The 11,198-nt window shown below is 43.2% G+C and overlaps 1 long non-coding RNA gene across 3 annotated transcripts; it reads right to left on the bottom strand.

The window, feature by feature from the left end:
- Nucleotides 1-2,372: 2,372 nt before the first annotated feature.
- Nucleotides 2,373-10,867, bottom strand: LOC138924886 (uncharacterized). 3 transcript variants are annotated; one of them, XR_011440239.1, is made up of 3 exons: nucleotides 10,308-10,863; nucleotides 9,642-9,791; nucleotides 2,373-2,684 (listed from the first exon to the last, which is right to left on the bottom strand). It is a non-coding gene; the product is annotated as an uncharacterized lncRNA (long non-coding RNA). The 3 variants fall into 3 exon arrangements; XR_011440241.1 differs by lacking the exon at nucleotides 2,373-2,684 and adding an exon at nucleotides 6,114-6,832 and having other exon boundaries at nucleotides 10,308-10,867; XR_011440240.1 differs by lacking the exon at nucleotides 2,373-2,684 and adding an exon at nucleotides 6,114-7,781.
- Between the last annotated feature and the right edge of the window lie 331 nt (nucleotides 10,868-11,198).

Below are 11,198 nucleotides of genomic sequence, written 5' to 3'. Positions count from 1 at the left end.
ATTCACCCATTGAAAGTGTACACTTGAATGGTTTTTAGTATATCCACACAATTGTGTAACCATAACCACAATGTCATTTTAGAATATTTTTATGAGCCCCCCAACACCATACCCCATTATCAGTTACTCTTCATTTCCCTCTAGTCCCAACTAACCCACTTTCTGTTTCTATGGATTTTCCTAGTCTGGACCTTTCATATAAATGGAATCACACAAGATGGGGTCTTTTGCAATTGGTTTCTTTCACTTAGTATAACAAGGTTCATTCATGTTTTACCACGTGTCAGTATCTCATTCCTTTTTATGGCTGAATAATATTCCATGATATGGATATACGATATTTTGTTAATCCATTCATCATTTGATGGATATTTGAATTGTTCCCACTTTGTGGCTATTATGAGTAATGCTACTATGAACATCCTTGCACAACTTTTTGTGTGGACGTATGTTTGCATTTCTCTCAGGTATATATCTAGGAGTGAAATTACTGGGTCAGATGGTAATTCTCTGTTGGACCTTATAAGAAACTTCCAAACTTTTCCACAGCAGCTACAACATCTTGTATTCTTTCCAACAATGTGTAGCGGTTCCAATTTCTCCACACTGTCACCAGAAGTTACTATCTATCTTTCTGATTATAGCCGTCTAGTGGATGTGAACTGGCATCTCATTTTTGATATGCATTTTCTTAAGGAGTAATGATATTGAGCTTTTTTTTTTCTTCATGTGTTAATTGGCGATTTGTATATCTTCTTTGGAGAATTGTCTATTCAAATCCTTTGTCCATTTAAAAAATTGGATTATTTTTCTTTTTATTGAGCTGTAAGAGTTCTTTATATATTCTGGGTATTATTAGACCTTTATGAGATACTAGATTTGCAGATATTTTCTCCTATTCTGTGGACTGTCTTTTCTCTTTCTTGATAAGCATGTAAATTTTTAATTTGGATAAAGTCTGATTTATCTGTTTTTTCCTTTTGTTGCTTGTGCTTTTGGTGCCCTATCTAAGAAGACTTTGCCTAACTGAAAGTCACAAAGATTTACTCCTACGCTTCTAAGAGTTTTATAGTTTTCACTCTTACATTTAAGTCTTTGATCCATTTTGAGTTGATTTCTGTATATAGTGTGAGATAGAAATCTGACTTCATTCTTCTGCATGTAGATATCCAGTTGTCTCAGTATCATTTGTTGAAAAGCCCACTCTTTCCCTATTGAATTGTCTTGGGCCCCTCGTCAAAAATCAATGGACTGTCGATGTATGGAGTTTTCTGGATTCTCATTTCTAATCCATTGATCTTTATGTCTATTTTTATGCCAGTACCACACTATTTTGATTACTATCACCTTGTAGTAAGTTTTGAAAATGGGAAGTGTAAGTCCTCCAAATTTGTTCTTATTTTAAAAGATAGTTTTGGCTATTCTGAGTCCTTGCATTTCCATGTGAATTTTAGGATCAACTTGTCTATTTCAGCAAAAAAGGAAGTTGAGATTTTGGTAAGGATTGCGTTGAATTTGTAGATCATTTTGGGGAGTATTGCCATCTAAACAATGTCTTCCAATCCATGAACACAGGATGTTTTCCCTTTTATTTAGGTCTCTTTAATTTCTGCCAAAGATGTTTTATAGTTTTCAATATACAAGTCTTGCACTTCTGTTGTTAAATTTACTCTTGAGCATTTTATTTTTTTGATGCTATTGTAAATGGGATTGCTTTCCATGATTTCATTTTGGAATTTCTAGTGTAGAGAAATATAATCAGTTTTTTAAATCAATCTTTTATCCTGAAACCTTGCTGTACTCCTTTATTAGCTCTAATAGATTTTTGTGTCATTCCTTAGGATTTTCTATATGCACGATCATGTCATCTGCAAATAAAGATAACAGTATGTTTTCCTTTCCAATCTGTATGACTGTTGTTTCTTTTTCTTGCCTAATTGCCCTGGGTACAATCTCCAGTAAAATGTTGAATAGAAGTGGTATGAGGGGACGTCCTTGTCTTGTTCCTGATCTCAGGCGGAAATTTTCAGTCCTTCTTCATTAAGTATGATGTCAGTAGTATGTTTTAGCAGATGCTTTTATGCTGTTATTTTTTATGAGACTTTATCTGTTGGAGATATCTACTGAAATATTTATAGATGAAATCATGTGATGTCTTGGATTTACTTTAAGATAATCCAGCAAAAAGGGGATAGAGGGTATAAATGAAAGGGGATTAGCCATATGTCGATAATTATTGAAGCTTGGTGATGAGAACAAAAGAATTCATTATACTATCTGGTCTAATTTTGTGTATGCTTGAAAATTTCCATATTAAAACTTAAAACTTAAAAAGAAAAGATCATCAGACACACATTCTCTACTCAGTCCTCAGATCCTAATCAGTGAAGGCCTCCAGAATGGAATAGAGCCTCAATTGGATTTAATTACAGGCTGGATGATGGCACAGACATCCAGCTGCAGGTCCAGATGCAGGAAGAATGTCTGGCTGGAATATGCAGTCACTGCGTCTCGGCACACGTCTGTTGCTATACGAGACCAGGACACGCAGATGATCAGGCCCTGGGCGAATGACGTCTCAGTAGAAGAGAGAATTGTCTTCGTTCCTCTTCCCTGGATCCCACCTCTGAGTGAGGCAAGGATTCCAGCTCCAGTAATTAACTTGGGAAGTAATCCTAGGAACACTAGTGGAAAATGGAGAAGTGAGATGGGGAAGGCGGGAAACCCAATGAAGAGCCAATTATTAAGCCAATTACCACGTGGGACGCTGGACCTTAAACCGCTGAGGAGTTTTGGTCAACATCATGGAACATGACTCAGAGTCATCCCAACGTAGGCGCTGGGGCGTTGACACACCGCCTGTCAATCTTTCCTTGAGGATTGCTCCCTGGGGACTTTAATTCTCCAGCAGAAAGCCCTCAGGCAGAGAGATACAGCTGTTGGGGTTGGAAGCAGAGGGGGCCTTCATTACAATGGTAAGACTCAAGGGCATGTGGGGAGGGGCACTGACAGCATCTGCTGCTGTGAAAGATTTTACCACACAGTATATCTGCCTTTAATGCGTTTTCATATCGCCCTCTCCTGCAATTAACCTTGGATGTCATTTAAGCGTTCACCCAGAAATTCACCTTTCTCAGGAAATGGAATAGAGAGTGATCTTATTAGCCATTTACTTCAACCTCACCTTTTCTTTCAAGGTCATCCCAGAGATCCCAGAGAAGCAATGTTGAAAATGAGAGAAAACGAAGATGCCATCTTTCAAGCTGTCCCAGACATCTATTATGCAATTAGACTCAGTGAAAAGCAACAGAAGTGACTCATGTTTTCAAGGCTGACTGGGGGAACATCTCTGATAGAACCTCTGGCTCGAACCACACTCTCTTCTGGGAAGTCTGATCCCCTTCAGCACCATCTTCTTGGACTCCCCGGCCCAAGAAAGCAATTAGGAACTATATGTCTTGGTCTCCTGGTAGCCAAGAGATGACCCAGCCCAGTGGTATGCTGGTAAATATTTAACAACTGGTTCTATGGGAAAAAACCCCCCAAAGCCTGGGTTTTTAACTTTTGTCTGCTTCCATGGTGTAAGTGTTCTCATAATGGCTCATTTTAAGCTACCGATGGTTTAACGACTGGTTGCAAAATTCCTGAAAATTTACTGATTGGTTCTTGTGAGCTGTCACAAGCTGGCTCCAGCACACCGCAGCCACAGAGGACCACTCCTCTCCTGGACCCCTGTGGTTCAAAGCCAGTCTCTGCAAATCCTGTCAGCAGCATTAACAGCACAAGCAGTACCAGCCCTGCAGGGACCACGGAAAGCAGTGGCTGACCCACAGCGCTCTGCTCGGGGAACCAGAACCTCACACAGCCCCGCACAGACCCTCGCCACCTCCGAAAACCAAGGGAGGCGGGCAAACTGAGAGTCGGAAAGGAGGCTGTTACTGACCAGCAAAGGCAACCATGCGGAAGTCCACACCACAGGACCAGCCCTCATCAGGCTAAAAGGCAACTGTGTCACGTAGCCCATTCTGCACTTGCGCTTGCAGTGTACGGAGTCCCGGTGCTGTCTGTCTTGGTTCGCATACGCTGGTGGGAGTGACTGAGTCTCACCCTACTGACAGGAACTTCACCTGAGTTTGGTACTCATCCAGTCACTCTTCATGAATCACTTTTGTTTTCTTTAATAGAAGCCAAGTTCATTTTTGAGTATTGGACAGAGACCAACGTTTGGTGGGACAGCTAACAGAGTTCAAGAGCAATGTCCATTTGCAAGTGGGAGTGGCCTCTGAACCCAAGAAGAGAGGAAGTCCAAACTCTGGAAAATTTCACATTCAACCTAGTTGAATAGCGTGATAGCTAAATTAGTTGCTAATTATATTTAAATTTTAAATTTAAATGTATATATTTATATATATTAGTATAATTATATATTATATATTATATAATTTTAGTTGACTGATTTTCTAAAACGATGTTTCACCAGAACTCCAGGAAAATGTAGATTGAGGGGGAAAACTGGGTTAGGAGATATTTTAAAAATATCTAAATTTAGGATAATTTGAGAAATTATTTTTGGAGATTCGTCAGAAGAATTTTATAATGAAAGAGCACGGCATTTTGTTTCAGCCTAAGTTTTTGAGGAAATTAACGTCCTTGTGCTACAAGACAGCATTTCTCCATCGAGTTAAATGACCGGGTCAGAGTATTACGTGTTTCTTTTGAACGCTAAAAGAATACCGACTTAGATCTTTTAAAGCTTCAGAGTTCTTGGCTGAGGAAAGATGGCCTCAGCTAATAAAGCTGACTTTCTCCCTGTTTTCTGCTGCGGAACTGAGAGAATGCTGTTTGATTAGCAGGTTTCCACACTAGGAAAGAGCAAGTAGTTCTGTTCATTTTTCATCTATGGTATAGTATCCCGGTGCTTCAGACTGGAACAAAATAAGACACAATAAAAGGGAAAGAAATCCTCTTCTCTTATCCTACAGAATCCCTGGAGATGCCAGTTATGCTGTGATATCAAAGGACACAGAGATAAAGGATATTGTATGTAAATATAGCCTGAGGGAATCTCACTCAAATTGATCCATTTTTTTAGGTTGATTTTAAATGCATCAAACATCTTTTCAAAACACTGCCCCTCTTGCATATGAATTCTGCCTTATCAATTATTGCCAACAAATGAAACCAGCCATAGATGATTGAAAACAATTAAAATCCTCTCTTAAAAGCTCTCTGATTTGTCCTCAAATATAAGTACATTGGTTTCACCAGACTATTGAGAGAGAGACGAGGAGAGAGGGAGGGAGAGAGAGAGAGGGAGGAAGAGAGAGTCACTGAAGGTTTGGAAAAGTGCCCTGTTGGGGTCGTCTTTGGGGAAAAGGAGTTTGGCAACGGTGTGCAGAGGAGAATGCTGATAGTCATGGATGCTAGAAAGCCTGGCATGGTGGAATCAATTTCTTTGAAAGCAGCTTTTGCTCACCAAAGTGTTCTCTCTCTCCCTTTCTCTTTCTTTCTCGTCTGGAGCAGGCTGGCGGGTGTGGGACTGGGGAGAAGTTCTCATCACGCACGCAATACGTTTTAAAGGAAAAGCGATGGGGTGTGGGGGAGGAGAGAGGGGATGAGAGCCGGGTTTTCTGTCTAGGCTCCCTCCTGGACCCACCCCAGCTGCCCCTGTCTGTTGCCTGGACCACTGCACTGGCCTGTAACTTGTCCGCCTACTGCCATGCTTGCTTATTCCAGTCATTTTCCATCCAGTGGCCAGAGGGAATTTCTGTGGCTGCCCTTCCCGAAGGCTTTTCCGTGGCACCTGGACAAGGCCCAGTGTGATGGCCACTGCTACCCTCCAGCTGCATCTCATGGCACTTTCCCTAGTCATGTGGGCCATTTCTCAATCCCTTAAATGTGTTTATTTCTTCCCTCCTCTTGGATGGTCCATGCCGTTTCCTCTGGAATATTCTTCACTTTGTCCCCCCAATGGCTGCCTCTCTGTCATCCTTCAGATCTCAACCTAGATACTCTTCCCTTAGGGAGGATCCCCAACCACTCTTCCCAAAGAGATACTTCCTATAAGCCCCATTTTAGCCCCTTGCTTCCTTCAAAACACTTCACTCCACTTGTTTTATTTCATCTGTGAGGCTGTTTACTTGTGTTCAGTCTTTGTCTTCCATTACAACTGAAGCTTGGCCAGGGCCAGGCCATAGTTGTGTGTCCAATGCCACATCCACAGCACCTAGCATGGGGCCTGGCACAGAGCAGGCACTGGGGGACTGTTTTTAGAATGAATTCATGAAGAGATGAGATTTTTACAAAGGAGGACACTGGGCGGAGTCTAGCTGGGAGGGGAAGAAACTGATTTCAGTTTTGAGCAAAGTACTAGCCTTGGTCTTCATTGCTCACACAAGCCAGCAGGGTAGGTCTCATCTTCCCCACTACTGCAGAAGACGGAGGCTCAGAAAGAGTCAGGACTGACCCACCTTTATCAGTTGCTAAATGATATGAGCTTCCAATAGCACGGGCTTCTCTCCAAAACTTGTGGTGTTCCCCACACCACCTAACACACATTAACTTTGAGGTAACTACTGACTGCCCCCATTCAAACGCAGCTCAGGCAATGTGAAGGGTGGGGATCCAGGCTTTGGATCCATCTACCTAGAAGCCATGGTTGAGTCTGTTGCAGTTGATGAGAACGCCAGGGGAGACTGGAGAAGGTTCCAAAGTTTCTTGGGCTCCTGGTCTACCCTTCATAGCTCTTCAAGACATGATATAGCTGGGTGGGTCTTGTTTCCGTGAGAGAGCTGCCTCCATGGCTTGTGTTTCCATGAGTCCCTCTGTGGCCCTGGATGGCAGAATGAAGTATCAGTGGGTGGGGTGAAATCTGAAGAAAGCCAAAGTAGGATCAATTTCAGCTCTTGCCAGAAAATAGCCGTTTGAAATCTCTCTCAGCTTACGGGTCACTTTGAGAATCTGATGGAAGCTGAGAACTTCGCAGAGAAATACACATGAATTTTCAGACGTAACATCAGCAGCATCGTGGTTCCCCTGACCACCATCCAGAGGTCTCCTGGGGGCCAAAGATGCCAGATGAAGAACTACCACCCTACAAGTTCTTTTCCAGCAAGATTGGAGAAGTGCTATGTGCAGAAACTCTCCTGATCAGACTTCCCAAGGGAAGCAAGAAGAGAAATTGGAAACTGCCTTAAGCTTGAAGCAACTTCATTTTCTAGAGCAGAGGTCAGAGTGGCATCGAACACATTTTTCCATTTTTAGGATTGCCACTTGGCTGCTCACCGAGAGACGGTGATGGTGGTCAGAGCTGCAGACGGGACATCAGCTAATATGGGCTTTGGGGCACTAACTGGGACAATGTGAACTGTACGATCTGCTCAGCATGAAAAAGTGTCAAGAATGCCCTACTGGTGCCAATTTCTGAGTGTATCCTTTGAAGTTCTTCCTTTCACTGACTTTCTGAATTCCTTCATTCCACCCATTCACAACCTTTGCCAAACTTCTGCTTCCAGGTGAGGTCAGTGAGTTGGGGGAAGGGGAACGGGCCCAGGTGGCAGAGCCTGTTCCTTGGGGCCATCTGGTTGTCACCACAGGCAAAGGTATTATTTTCAAGAGGTATTTAAACTTCAATTTTCCAGGTCGTGCCTATTATATAGTCTATCTAAGGATCCCCTAATAAGAGACATTTGGGGGGAACTAAGCCTCTTTTAAAGTAGTTATATAAATATAAGTATTTATAAATAAAGGTTGGAGGAGTTCTAGGTTGGTGATTATAGGACCTGAGGAGGAAGAAGAAAGGAGATAGGAGTTCTTTCCACCCAGCGCAATCCCCACCCATTTCTGGAAACTTCCCTCATCTGTCTTCCATTCCATTTCTTGCTCCCTATGATAGTACTGCATGACACCGCCCACTGGCTGCCGTGGACTGGATCTTAAGCGGACACCTGATCAACATGGGCAGGAGTACTTTGTAGGGTTTTGGACTTGGGGCTGAGAAAGAGAAGTCAACCTCCTTTAAGTGCCTCAAGTTTAGACATGCAACGTGGTTTCTGCCACATGGACCAAAGATGTGAATGGAGCTGGGTAGGGTGACGAGAGATGGAGAAAGACTCCTGAGACTGCAGCCCCCACTTCCCCTAGATTCATTTGTTTCTGAAGTCTAGATGGATTCTTACTACTGAGCTCTTGAGACACTTTAGAATTCTTTAAATATATCCCACTTCTTGTATATACTACTTTGAGTTGGGTTTCTGATATTTGCAACCCAAAGGATTCTCACTGTTGAAGCCTCAAAACATTCAGGGTCAAGTCTGTCCAGACCGTAACCCCAGCCCAACTGAGGGGAACACTGTCCAGTCAGGGCACAGGGCAGAAGGAGTGGCCTCTGTGGGGTGGACCTGTGAGGTCTCTGGGTAATTGAGGGTGATACAGGAAAGTTGGAGTTGGGACATCCCACAGAGGGTGCAAAAGGCCAGGAATGGGTTGGCCATCTTGCCTAGAAAGGTTAGGAGACCATATCTCAGGATCTCACCAGCGAGGGCACCAGAGCCCGGAGCACACTCCTCAGATTCCAGTGTTTCTATTTTGGTAGAGAATGTCTGATTAGACACATTCCCTTTGTGAATCAAGGTGTCTTGTGTGAGCTACATAAGAGGAACCACATTGCTCTACAGAAAGAACAGATAGAAAACAAGGGCTAATTTCTCCAAGGAGTGCCTTTTGGATTCACGGAATTAGTTAATGACTCAGTGATAGAACCAGGGTTGGTGATCACCAGAAAGTCTTAGACACAAACATGGAAGTGCTAAGAATGTTAAGTGGGCATGAGTTCTAGGGAGTAAATTCAAGCTCATATCAGGACAAAGGAATAACAATTTCAAAGCATGGAAATACTTGTGGTCTCAGAAAAAAATGTAAAGAATGCCCAACATCTGGCCATACTCAAAAGCCTTTTTCCTACTGGCATTGTACCCCTTCTTTTCCCACCCATTCTATTTGAATGAGACCCAGGGGAGGTGTGCAAAGGGCAGGCTGCCCTTCATGGGAAGCTGGCAGCCTCGTACATCTTCATGTTTTCCCCTCCTCCAACGGGGCACCTTCATTTCGGAATTATAAGTCTTAAGAGCTGGGAAAGACCTAAGAAGCCATCTGGGAGTCTTCAGCAATGGCTCTGGAGTGGGTGCCCCTTGTTCCACAAACCCCTGAAACTGTACAAAAATGTTGTGTATTACGTATTTCGGGGGGAGAAGTTCCATGGCTTTCATTAGGTCTTGCACCCTGGACTTGTGACCCCAAACTGGTTAAGATCTACCGTCCAACCCACTCATTATGGATGAAGAGACAGGCCTGGGGAGAGCACTGCTTTGGTGAGGGTCCTATGGGCAGATGACGGCAAAGCCTGGTTGAAGTATGAAATCTCCAAAGCCCCGGATTGCTCTTCCGCCATTATTGTGCTTTGCAAAGAGCCCACTGGTAGTTTCCTAAGGAAGTAATTTGCTTCAGGGAAATGCGACAGCTGTAAGCTATGCTTTCCTTAACTGGGAATTAATGAGTAAATAAGAGCTCTCCAGCTTCCAGAACGGAAGAGGTTATTATAATGCTTCTGCTTATGACTTTGTATTAAAAAAAATCCGACTCACCCATGTTCTCGAAGTTCTGTGTAAATATTAACACATTAATCTTCATATTGGCTCCACAAGACAGGATTTTTTTTCTTGAGAATTATACTTCTACTTCCACTAGATTTAAGGCATCTTAAGAGTTAAAACGCATAAAGCAAAGCAAAATACCTAGAAAGAAATCAGAAAATCTGTCTAACAGGAGAAAAAGGATCTGAGGTGAATCATTTGCTAAAACTGGGTGCGAAAGTCGGTATTAAGATTCCTGTCCACAAAGGCAAAAAGGAAATACAACTTTCATTTTTCATTCGCGTTCCCAAGATAAACTGGTATTTTTTCCATTTTGCCGTAGAAGAAATACAGGAGCTTATTTAATGTGTGTTCTGAACCAAATAACTTGATATTTCTCCCTTGGTTTATTCTATATAGACCCAGAGTAGTAATGGGTGATGCCCCACTCCCAGGGAAGAAGCATGGACAGTAATGAGAATTTAAGAGATTTCATCAGCCCAATACCACACAGACAAACCCACCGGAGAGGGGAGGGGAAGTGGGAAAATTTGGTGCCATAGTAATAACAATTATTTTCGGCAGCTCATATCTTTTTAACTTTCCAGAGGCTCCTGCAGACATTGTTCCTCATCTAATTTCAATTCCTCGTGAACTCAGCTCCATTCGTTTACCTACCCTTCCAGCTTTGCCTCTTGTCATGGTAGATGGATTCCTCACCAATTCCCCAATCTCCTCCTGTCCTGTGGTGACCCCAGACTGCAAACCCACCATGTGTCAGTCATGGCACCAGGAGATAATGCAGGGTGTCTCAGGGGTCATCACAAAAACTTGATGAGAAGGTAATTTAATAGCCGTGTTACTGTTGATCAGAACTGATACCCAACCGCTCTCTTCTTTCCTTCATCTGCCTTCCATTCTTGCAACTCTGCCTTTTCCAAGGTCACCAATGACTGCAAGGTGTCACGGGTACGGTGCCAAACTGTCAATTAATTTTTATAAAATACTTTGCGATTTATATAGTTCTTTAAAAAATTGTGAAAAATATAAAAAGAATACAGATAGTTATGGAAAGACCTGTAACTGCACCAGAGATGTGGCAACCTTGGAGGGGTGTTGCTTTAATCTTCCTTCGAGAAAGAACTTGCCATTTAGCTGCAGGAGGCACAGTTAGCTGCCATCCTCCAGCAGTTAGTGCCCTCAGGACCTGCCTCAGTGTTGGAGCAGAGGCCACGCCCTTCTTGGGCAGCCCCCAGCCAATGATAGAGCATGGTCAGGATACTAGAACCTGGCCATTCCCGACCAATAGAGGGCTCTGCTAACGGGAATTCTTCCTTCCGGAGCTCCTTATTGGGTTGGCAGAGGCCAGAAGACTCTCTAGACTATTATGTTCCATGTTCCATGGGAAGGCCTAGGGACACATTGTTCACCAAGGCCATCAGGAACGTGCTGGTGAGGGGCACCAGCATCACTAAGAAGTTCCAGGAAGGCTCTTCCACTTTGCTCCACTCCAGCATGCCCACTCTCCCGAGCCTTTTAATCCAGTCTTCCACCATCTGCCGTGACAAT

Source organism: Equus caballus, chromosome 6, assembly GCF_041296265.1.
Source record: "Equus caballus isolate H_3958 breed thoroughbred chromosome 6, TB-T2T, whole genome shotgun sequence".
Taxonomy (NCBI): Eukaryota; Metazoa; Chordata; class Mammalia; order Perissodactyla; family Equidae; genus Equus; species Equus caballus.
Note: the sequence above shows the minus strand (reverse complement) of the source record. Positions and strands in the feature narration are given on the sequence as shown.